The sequence below is a fragment of the Tursiops truncatus genome, chromosome 8 (assembly GCF_011762595.2).
Source record: "Tursiops truncatus isolate mTurTru1 chromosome 8, mTurTru1.mat.Y, whole genome shotgun sequence".
NCBI lineage: Eukaryota > Metazoa > Chordata > Mammalia > Artiodactyla > Delphinidae > Tursiops > Tursiops truncatus.
The window spans coordinates 90298173-90309679 of record NC_047041.1 but is presented as its reverse complement, the minus strand read 5'-3'; positions in this window follow the sequence as shown (position 1 = coordinate 90309679).

Below are 11507 nucleotides of genomic sequence, written 5' to 3'. Positions count from 1 at the left end.
AGAATTTTCCCAGCTTACCTGTAAGTTTCCACATCCTTCACTTTCTCAAGCCATTGAATCTATTTTATGTGTAGCTGCAGCTCCAACTGAAGAAAAGTTTCTGTCTACATGTCATTTTTTTCTGCCAGTATGAGAAGGAATATCAAATGAGACATAGAAGAGGGAGAATTTTCCCTGTAATTAATCAATAAACAAAATATAAACCAATTTGTACTCCAGAAAAATTGATTCATCTTTCTCAGGTAGCTGAACTATGCAGTTCTCCTCTCTTTTAATTACTAAGAGATGTCAGCTTACAATGCAAAATACCTAGTCTGTTCTATGAAATGTAGCCCAATTGAAAATGCTTCCTCTGTTCACAAAGATCCAGTATAAAGGCTTTACTTTTTAATTGCCTACCTTAACACTATGCTTCCTCAACCCCAAATTACCCCTTGTCAGCCCTGTCCCTCAGTTAACATCCATCATTAAAATTTCCCAACGTACAACAGTCTTATCTTACCTCCTGGGCAAGTGTCACTCAAGACCAATAGTTGTGTGTATATGTGTGTGTGTGTGTGTGTGTGTGTGTGTGGGTGTGGGTGTGGGTGTGGGTGTGGGTGAATCTCTAAATGATGAACGATGGAGCATTGTGGGGTGACTGGTTTTACCTTGCACTTCACTCACTGTTGGAAGGAAGGAAACCCAGCTGGTTTTAGACAGCAAGACTAGGGAGAGAACTAAGTTTCATACTGAGTATAATTAGGAGGACATAGATCTTATTTAATTATTTTGATGAGTATTCAAATTCCTGCTTAGCATTTATTTTGCCGTTTGAATTCTTTATTTATTAAGCTTAGTTTTATAACTCTACTTGTATGTACCAGGCCAGAGACTCAGAGGCAGGAACGTCAGGAAACAATTCCAAAAGAAAGTGCCCGTGCATCTTATTAAATTTTGAGGTAGACTTGAACGTCAAAAGCAATGAACAATGGCCTTATGTGGACTTAAGTCTAATGAAAGGACCTTTAACCACTCTTCAATAGTGTAGCTATTTTATTTATTTTAACCTTATTCTGTATGATTTATACAAAATGCTTATTTATGCCCAATGTTAAAGCACTTCTGAGGAAATCAAAGGCAATCAATCCTCTTCAACTGCTAACTTCCTGATAATTACCAGTACCACTGGACACCATTACGTTGGCTTGAGAAATTGTAACTCTGAATTTTATTTCTACCACTCACTCTGTGATTGTACTAACAGTACATGGGAATACAGAGCTCTACAGGAAAGATTGGTAACCATGGTGATGGGAGGGTACTTTCTGCAGTAACTCCACTGTACAGAATAATTTATGCATGGATGTAAAATCACAGATGTGTTGAACCATATGCAGGCTATATATAACCACAGTGCAAGTGACAAGTTACTAGGGAGTTACTAATCCAAAAGAGGTGAGCCCCACTCAGATAATAATTCTTTCTTCTCCTCATTGTTCTAGTAGAAACCTCCTAGGTACAGGGTCCCACCACTTTGGGGAATGAAGTTCAAGGGTATGTGTTAATGTGTGTGTGTGAGTGTGTGAGTGTGTGTGTGTGTGTTTATACAAGACAGTGGGGTATACAGAAGGAAATGTACAGAAAGGAACACACTGAAAAAATAATAGGGAAAAGAAAGCGAAGGCAATATGATAAAAAACAATCTTCCTGTTAACCTTTCTTTCTTATATTATCTCTATTCCTAAGAGTTTTGGTGTACAGAAATATTGACTTTTAGGAGTATAACTGAGTTTTTTACTTTAATTTAGGAAAATAAATATTTCTAATTTAATTTTTTTGCTATTTATTTATTTATTTTAACATCTTTATTGGAGTATAATTGCTTTACAATGGTGTGTTAGTTTCTGCTTTATAACAAAGTGAATCAGTTATACATATACATATGTTCCCATATCTCTTCCCTCTTGCGTCTCCCTCCCTCCCACCCTCCCTATCCCACCCCTCTAGGTGGTCACAAACCACCTAGCTGATCTCCCTATGCTATGTGGCTACTTCCCACTAGTTATCTCCCTATGCTATGTGGCTACTTCCCACTAGCTATCTATTTTACGTTTGGTAGTGTATATATGTCCATGCCACTCTCTCACTTTGTCACAGCTTACCCTTCCCCCTCCCCACATTCTCAAGTCCATGCTCTAGTAAGTCTGTGTCTTTATTCCTGTCTTAACCCTAGTTTCTTCATGACCTTTTTTTTTTGTTTTTTTTTTTAATTCCATATATATGTTAGCACATGGTATTTATTTTTCTCTTTCTGACTTACTTCACTCTGTATGACAGTCTCTAGGTCCATCCACCTCACTACAAATAACTCAATTTCATTTCTTTTTATGGCTGAGTAATATTGCATTGTATATATGTGCCACATCTTCTTTATCCATTCATCTGTTGATGGACACTTAGGTTGCTTCCATGTCCTGGCTATTGTAAATAGAGCTGCAATGAACATTTTGGTACATGACTCTTTTTGAATTATGGTTTTCTCTAGGTATATGGCCAGTAGTGGGATTGCTGGGTCGTATGGTAGTTCTGTTTGTAGTTTTTAAGGAACCTCCATACTGTTCTCCCTCGTGGCTGTATCAATTTACATTCCCACCAATAGTGCAAGAGTGTTCCCTTTTCTCCACACCCTCTCCAGCACTTATTGCGTCTAGATTTTTTGATGATGGCCATTCTGACTGGTGTGAGATGATATCTCACTGTAGTTTTGATTTGCATTTCTCTAATGATTAATGATGTTGAGCATTCTTTCATGTGTTTGTTGGCAATCTGTATATCTTCTTTGGAGAAATGTCTATTTAGGTCTTCTGCCCATTTGTGGATTAGGTTGTTTGTTTTTTTTGTTATTGAGCTGCACGAGCTGCTTGTAAATTTTGGAGATTAATCCTTTGTCAGTTGCTTCATTTGCAAATATTTTCTCCCATTCTGAGGGTTGTCTTTTCATCTTGCTTATGCTTTCCTTTGCTGTGCAAAAGCTTTTAAGTTTCATTAGGTCTCATTTGTTTATTTTTATTTCCATTTCTTTAGGAGGTGGGTCAAAAAGGATCTTGCTGTGATTTATGTCATAGAGTGTTCTGCCTATGTTTTCCTCTAAGAGTTTGATGTGTCTGGCCTTACACTTAGGCCTTTAATCCATTTTGTGTTTATTTTTGTGTATGATGTTAGGGACTGTTCTAATTTCATACTTTTACATGTACCTGTCCAGTTTTCCCAGCACCACTTATTGAAGAGGCTTTCTTTTCTCCACTGTATATTCTTGCCTCCTTTATCAAAGATAAAGTGACCATATGTGTGTGGGTTTAACTCTGGGCTTTCTATCCTGTTCCATTGATCTATCTTTCTGTTTTTGTGCCAGTACCATACTGTCTTGATTATTGTAGCTTTGTAGTATAGTCTGAAGTCAGGGAGCCTGATTCCTCCAGCTCCATTTTTCGTTCTCAAGATTGCTTTGGCTATTCGGGGTCTTTTGTGTTTCCATACAAGTTGTGAAATTTTTTGTTCTAGTTATGTCAAAAATGCCACTGGTAGTTTGATAGGGATTGCATTGAATCTGTAGATTGCTTTCGGTAGTAGAGTCATTTTCACAGTGTTGATTCTTCCAATCCAAGAACATGGTATATCTCTCCATCTATTTGTATCATCTTTAATTTCTTTCATTAGTGTCTTATAATTTTATGCATACAGGTCTTTTGTCTCCTTAGGTAAGTTTATTCCTAGATATTTTATTCTTTTTGTTGCAATGACAAATGGGACTGTTTCCTTAATTTCTCTTTCAGATTTTTCATCATTAGTGTATAGGAATGCCAGAGATTTCTGTGCATTAATTTTGTATGCTGCTACTTTACCAGATTCATTGATTAGCTCTAGTAGTTTTCTGGTAGCATCTTTAGGATACTCTATGTATAGTATCATGTCATCTGCAAACAGTGACAGCTTTACTTCTTCTTTTCCTATTTGGATTCCTTTTATTTCTTTTTCTTCTCTGATTGCTGTGGCTAAAACTTCCAAAACTATGTTGAATAAGAGTGGTGAGAGTGGGAAACCTTGTCTTGTTCCTGATCTTAGTGGAAATGGTTTCAGTTTTTCACCATTGAGGATGACGTTGGCTGTGGGTTTGTCATATATGGCCTTTATTATGTTGAGGAAAGTTCCCTCTATGCCTACATTCTGCAGGGCTTTTATCATCAGTGGGTGTTGAATTTTGTCAGAAGCTTTCTCTGCATCTATTGAGATGATCATATGTTTTTTCTCCTTCAGTTTGTTAACATGGGGTATCACGTTGATTGATTTGCATATATTGAAGAATCATTGCATTCCTGGAATAAACCTTACTTGATCATGGTGTATGATCCTTTTAATGTGCTGTTGGATTCTGTTTGCTACTATTTTGTTGAGGATTTTTGCATCTATGTTCATCAGTGATATTGGCCTGTAGTTTTCTTTCTTTGTGACATCTTTGTCTGGTTTTGGTATAAGGGTGATGGTGGCCTCATAGAATGAATTTGGGAGTGTTCCTCCCTCTGGTATATTTTGTAAGAGTTTGAGAAGGATAGGTGTTAGCTCTTCTCTAAATGTTTGACAGAATTCATCTGTGAAGCCATCTGGTCCTGGACTTTTGTTTGTTGGAAGATTTTTAATCACAGTTTCCATTTCAGTGCTTGTGATTGGTCTGTTGATATTTCCTATTTCTTCCTGGTTCAGTCTCGGCAGGTTATGCATTTCTAAGAATTTGTCCGTTTCTTCCAGTTTGTCCATTTTATTGACATAGAGTTGAATGTAGTAATCTCTCATGATCCTTTGTATTTCTGCAGTGTCAGTTGTTACTTCTCCTTTTTCATTTCTAATTCAATTGGTTTGAGTCTTCTCACTTTTTTCTTCATGAGTCTGGCTGATGGTTTATCAATTTTGTTTATCTTCTCAAGAACGAGCTTTTAGTTTTATTGATCTTTGCTATCGTTTCCTTCATTTCTTTTTCGTTTATTTCTGATCTGATCTTTATGATTTCTTTCCTTCTGCTAACTTTGGGTTTTTTTTGTTCTTCTATCTCTAATTGCTTTAGGTGCAAGGTTTGGTTGTCTATTTGAGATGTTTCCTGTTTCTTAAGGTAGGATTATATTGCTATAATCTTCCCTCTTAGAACTACTTTTGCTGCATCCCATAGGTTTTGGCTCGTTGTGTTTTCATTGTCATTTGTTTCTAGGTATATTTTGATTTCCTCTTTGATTTCTTCAGTGATCACTTCATTATTAAGTAGCGTATTGTTTAGCTCCATGTGTTTGTATTTTTCACAGATCTTTTCCTGTAATTGATATCTGGTCTCATAGCATTGTGGTGGAAAAGATACTTGATATGATTTCAATTTTCTTACATTTACCAAGGCTTGATTTGTGACCCAAGATATAATCTATCCTGGAGAATGTTCCATAAGCACTTGAGAAAAATGTGTATTCTGTTGTTTTTGAATGGAATGTCCTATAAATATCAATTAAGTTCATGTTGTTTAATATATCATTTAAAGCTTGTGTTTCCATATTTATTTTCATTTTGGATCATCTGTCCATTGGTGAAAGTGGGGTGTTAAAGTCCCCTGCTATAATTGTGTTGCTGTCGATTTCCCCTTTTATGGCTGTTAGTATTTGCTTCAGTGTATTGAGGTGCTCCTATGTTGGGTGCATAAATATTTACAATTGTTATGTCTTCTTCTTGGATCGATCCCTTGATCATTATGTAGTGTCCTTCTTTGTCTCTTGTGATAGTCTACATTTTAAAGTCTATTTTGTCTGATGTTTGAATTGCTACTCCAGCTTTCTTCTGATTTCTATTTGCATGGAATTTATTTTTCCATCCCCTCACTTTCAGTCTGCATGTTTCCCTACGTCTGAAGACGGTCTCTTGTAGACAGTATATATACGGGCCTTGTTTCTGTATACATTCAGCCAGTCTGTGTCTTTGGTGGAAGCATTTAATCCATTTACATTTAAGGTAATTATTGATATTTATGTTCCTATGACCATTTTCTTAATTGTTTTGGGTTTGTTATAGTAGGTCTTTTCCTTCTCTTGTTTTTCTTGCCTAGAGAAGTTCCTTTAGTATTTGTTGTAAAGCTGGTTTGGTGGTGCTGAACTCTCAGCTTTTGCTTGTCTGTAAAGGTTTTAATTTCCTCCATCAAATCTGAATGTGATCCTTGCTGGTTAGAGTAATCTTGGTTGTAGGTTTTTCTCCTTCATCACTTTAAATATGTCCTGCCAGTCCTTTCTGGCTTGCAGAGTTTCTGCTGAAAGATCAGCTGTTAACCTCATGGGGATTCCCTTGTGTGTTTTTTATTGTTTTTCCCTTGCTGCTTTTAGTATGTTTCCTTTGTATTTAATTTTTGATAGTTTGATTAATATGTGTCTTGGCATGTTTCTCCTTGGATTTATCCTGTATGGGGCTCTCTGTGCTTCCTGGACTTGATTAACTATTTCCTTTCCTATATTAGGGAAGTTTTCAACTATAAACTCTTCAAATATTTTCTCAGTCCCTTTCTTTTTCTCTTCTTCTTCTGGGACCCCTATAATTTGAATGTTGGTGCCTTTAATGTTGTCCCAGAGGTCTCTGAAACTCTCCTCAGTTCTTTCCATTCTCTTTTCTTTATTCTGCTCTGCAGTAGTTATTTCCACTGTTTTATCTTCCAGGTCACTTATCCGTTCTTCTGCCTCAGTTATTCTGCTATTGATCCCATCTAGAGTATTTTTAGTTCATTTATTGTGTTGTTCATCATTGCTTGTTTCCTCTTTAGTTCTTCTAGGTCCTTGTTAAATGTTTCTTGCATTTTCTCTATTCTATTTCCAAGATCTCGGATCATCTTTACTATCATTATTCTGAATTCTTTTTCAGATAGACTGCCTATTTCCTCTTCATTTGTTAGGTCTAGTGAGTTTTTACCTCGCTCCTTCATCTGCTGTGTGTTTTTCTGTCTTTTCATTTTGCTTATCTTACTGTGTTTGGGATCTCCTTTTCGCAGGCTGCAGGTTCGTAGTTCCCGTTGTCTTTGGTGTCTGTCCCCAGTGGCTAAGGTTGGTTCAGTCGGTTGTGTAGGCTTCCTGGTGGAGGGGACTAGTGCCTGTGTTCTGGTGGATGAGGCTGGATCTTGTCTTTCTGGTGGGCAGGTCCACGTCTGGTGGTGTGTTTTAGGGTGTCTGTGGCCTTATTATGATTTTAGGCAGCCTTTCTTCTAATGGATGGGGTTGTGTTCCTGTCTTGCTAGTTGTTTGGCATAGGGTGTCCAGCACTGTAGCTTGCTGGTCATTGAGTGAAGCTGGATCTTGGGCTTGAGAAGGAGTTCTCTGGAAGATTTTCGCCATTTGATATTATGTGGAACTGGGAGGTCTCTTGTGGACCAGTGTCCTGAAGTTGGCTCTCCCACCTCAGTGGCACAGCCCTGATGCCTGGCTGGAGCACCAAGAGCCTTTCATCCACAGGACTCAGAAGCAAAGGGAGATAAAATAAGAAAGAAGAGGAGGAGGAGGGGGAGGAGGGAGGATAAAAAAATAAAGTAAGATAAAATAAAATAAAGTTATTAAAATAAAAAATAATTATTAAGAAAAAATGTTAAAAAGTAAAAAAACAAAACAAAAGAAGACGGAGGATAGAACCCTTGGACAAATGGTGAAAGCAACCTGTACAGACAAAATCTCACACAAAAGCGTACACATACACACTCACCAAAAGAAGAAAAGGGGAAAAAATAATATATCTTGCTCTCAAAATCCACCTCCTCAATTTGCGATGATTCCTTGTCTCTTCAGGTATTCCACAGATGCAGGTACATCCAAGACTGTCGTGGCTTCGGCCTCCGGGGCCCCTCCAGAGCAGGCAGCCCACTGATATTTCAGTCATGCAGGAAATCAATTTAATAGGCCAACTAAAAAAATTCTGAAACTATTAGAAGAGACAAACTTTTCACTCTTTTCAGATGTTATCATTGTCTTCCTAAAAATTTCAAGAAAATCAACCTGGAGGAGACTTCCCTGATGGTCCAGTGGTAAAGAATCCACCTTACAATCTCTAATTTAGTTTTTAAGCTAGAAATTAGTGCCTTGGTTATTGGGAATAGCTCTTAGGCTAGTTGTGTTTGCAACTCAGGGAAATCATTTATCTTCATAATAACAGTTTAAAAGGTTAAATTGTATTTAGTATAATTTGAAATCCAAGGAAATGTTTTATACGTGTTTGAAATATTTGTATCTAAATTTTCTGTTCTTTTTTGGTCTGAGGTCTTAAAGGGATAAATCCTTAGTTACCCCCAGACTTGTGCTTAGTTACCCCACATGCACTTTTATCAGAGCTGGCTCCACAAGTTACATAGTCTTAAGAAATAAATAGTTCTGTAAATTCTGCTCTTCACCTGTAAAAATAAATGCTGCTTTTAGGACAGATTTTCTAAAAGAGAAACCCTTAGAAATCACAAAATTAATGCAGTACTTTGTGGAGTAGAGCTATTTTCAGTACCACTGGCCTTTTAGTCTTCAGAGGCGAAAGAAAGGAAAGTAAAATGGAAGGAAACCAATTTGCATTGAAAAGCTTCTCATGCCTCAGGGCACTCTGGGCCCAGGATTGCCTCTTTCTTCATTGCCCAGTTCTTTATATCTTAGAAGAATGTGGCAACTGCCTCTTTTAGATTAAAGGCTTCCTGGATTTTTGTTCCTCACCCCACCTCTTTGCTTACTGCTTTTTGTCTTGCAGCCCTCCTTTCATTTTAATATAAATTGCCTACTGGTAATTAAATACCTTTCTTCAGATCCAAGGGAGACTCCCATCAGGCAATTGTTTTTCCCTCCTTGATGCCCTTCTTCTGGTGGAGGCACTAACGTGCAATTAAACATTAACAGAGAGCCTTAATATTAACCCAACTAACATTTAATAGAAGGAGTTACTCCACAGTTCAAGAGGACAGTCGCCTCTTGACATATCCAGTTTTGCCTTGACTGTGGGTAGGGTGCTCTCAAATGATGAAAAGCTGAAAAGGTGCTTCTATGGTAAAGGCACTGAGTGGCAGGAGAGACAACAGACCTAGACTGTAATAGATGGTGGGCTCCCAGCAGGCCACACCGGAGCGTAAGACACCACAGTCGGTCAAAAATGTCAGGGCTTTCCAGATGGCTCTGACAACTGCCAATCTCAATATTGTGTATTGGAAGAAATCACCTGATCTTTGCACTCTAAGTTGAGAAATTCTGCTTTCTGACACTTAGTCCTGAGAGTTCCGTTCAGTTTGTCCTTTTGAATGATGCTAGACCCTGCCATGGAAAAGAGATAGATTTGAAAATGCTGAGCAACAAGCTTATCTACCTCCTCTTCATGTCCCTCTTGAGAAATATGACAAGGTGATGGTCGTGCTACCCATGGAACCGCTAATGTAAACACAGAAGCGTTCTGTCTTCACTACGGCTCAGGCTGTTTATTACATAATTCAAATATCTGGTCTTGAGAAAGGTCAAGGCGACTGGAAGCTCCCGTTGTGTGTGTGTGGTTGGCTTTGTATCTTTTGTTGTCGGTTTAACTGTGGACCTTAGCCTAGTGCTGGATACACAACAATTGTTAATAAATATTGGTTGGAAGAATAAAAGGAAGAAAAGGAGGAGAACCTAATGGGCTATTAATTGAAGAGAACATCATTTTGCATATACTTTTCCAGAAACCCTCATGGCCCATAAATTGTGGAGGTAAGCAAATACTTCATTCTCCTGGGTAACTGCAGATATCACATGAGCATATTTTGGACTGTGGCCCCCTAGACAAATCTGCGATTTGAGAGAACAGTTCAGAATTCAGAAAATTGGAGTAGTAGATTTAACCCATTTTACTAATTGAAGTCCCACCTTCCATAATATTCTTTCATTGAAAATTAATTGCTTCTGTTCTTCCTTTTATCTCCATTATCCCTTAAGACCAGTGATATGTCTATCTCTCGCTCTCTCTATCTAAATATCTATCTATGCTTATCTATTAGAAAAATGTAAATTATAGAACTGTATAAGAAGAATACTTAAGTCACTCATAATCCCACTACTTAAAGGAAACAATATTTTAATTAATTTGTTTATAATATGTGTATGACTTTTTCTGTGTATATGTATGTGGATGTTGTATATGATATACATATATTTAAATATTTTTAAATGTACAATTAGCATTTTTTACATTGCTAATAATACTTTACAAGTATTCATTAGAGTATAGGTAATCTGCTCTTTTATGGATATAGTAATTTATGTTCCCGTTATTGTGGGTCATTTTAAGTATACCCAATTTTGAGCCATTATCAAATTATATGATCATTATTCCTACTGGAGGTAATTATTTCCCAGGGCCAGCGTTTACAGTCTGGTCATTAGTTCTAGAGAATCTATTTTTGCAGAACTGAGAGCTGTGTGTCACCTACTTTAGTTAACCTATCAGCCCCATGTGTAGACATTTGTGCAATTTGTAAGGTTACAAGGCATTGCACACCTGTTATTCCTTTCTTCTACCAGAAAGCCTCAATTTGTGCAGAGAAGCCAGGATGGCAAAGTGACATATTCTTAGCAAATTCACTCGCCTGTGGCCAAAGAGGAAGACCTGAAAGAAGAATGCAATGGGTGTTTATATTATAATTCTCCTGGGAATGCAGTCCTTTTTTAGAGTTTACAATTTTTATTTGCTTTCTCTACAGAGCAAATTTCTTGGAGGAGAAAATTTTACGCAAATAAAATGAGTGCTAATCTTCTTATTGTTAGATTTCTGTGTCATCTGATATAGTTTAGAATATTACATTAAAATAAAATTTCAAATTGTAGATTAATTCCTCAATCTGAGAGGCAAAAGACTTCACAGTCTGATCCAAACTTTCCTATTCAACATCATCTCTTAAAAGGTCTGTCCAAACCCCATACTAAATGTCCTAATGGTCTTGAAATCACCTTGCTCATCTGGAGGTATTTTTATTTATTATTTTCTCTGCCTAGGATGTTTCTTCCCTCTCAAATGATAAATTCATAAGATACCATAGACATGCAGGCAAAACTAATTACTCCCTCTCCTCTGCCATCATAGCTATTCATTTCAAACTTGTGTAGAATTGTGGTCTATCAGTTTGACTGTCTTTCTGCCCTCCTGATTTGGGCAGTTAGGAGACACAGGCAGTAACTGTGTCATCCTAATAGTTATATCATGATAGATGTATATGAAGCATGTCTCTCAGATGTTTGTTGTATGAATATGAATAGATGGGTGAAACTGAATATTGGCCATAAGATTCAGCATAGTAAGTGATTCTCCTGATGGTTTATATACCTTAGCCTTATATCTTAGCCTTGAACTGCACTCTTCTACATTCCCAAGTACCCCATTCTATATCTAGTCACAATAGTTCAGTCTAAAGATGGTGTGTCTATCAAATGTATATCTCCTCCATTCCCAAACAGAACCATCGCTGGTGATAGGAATTT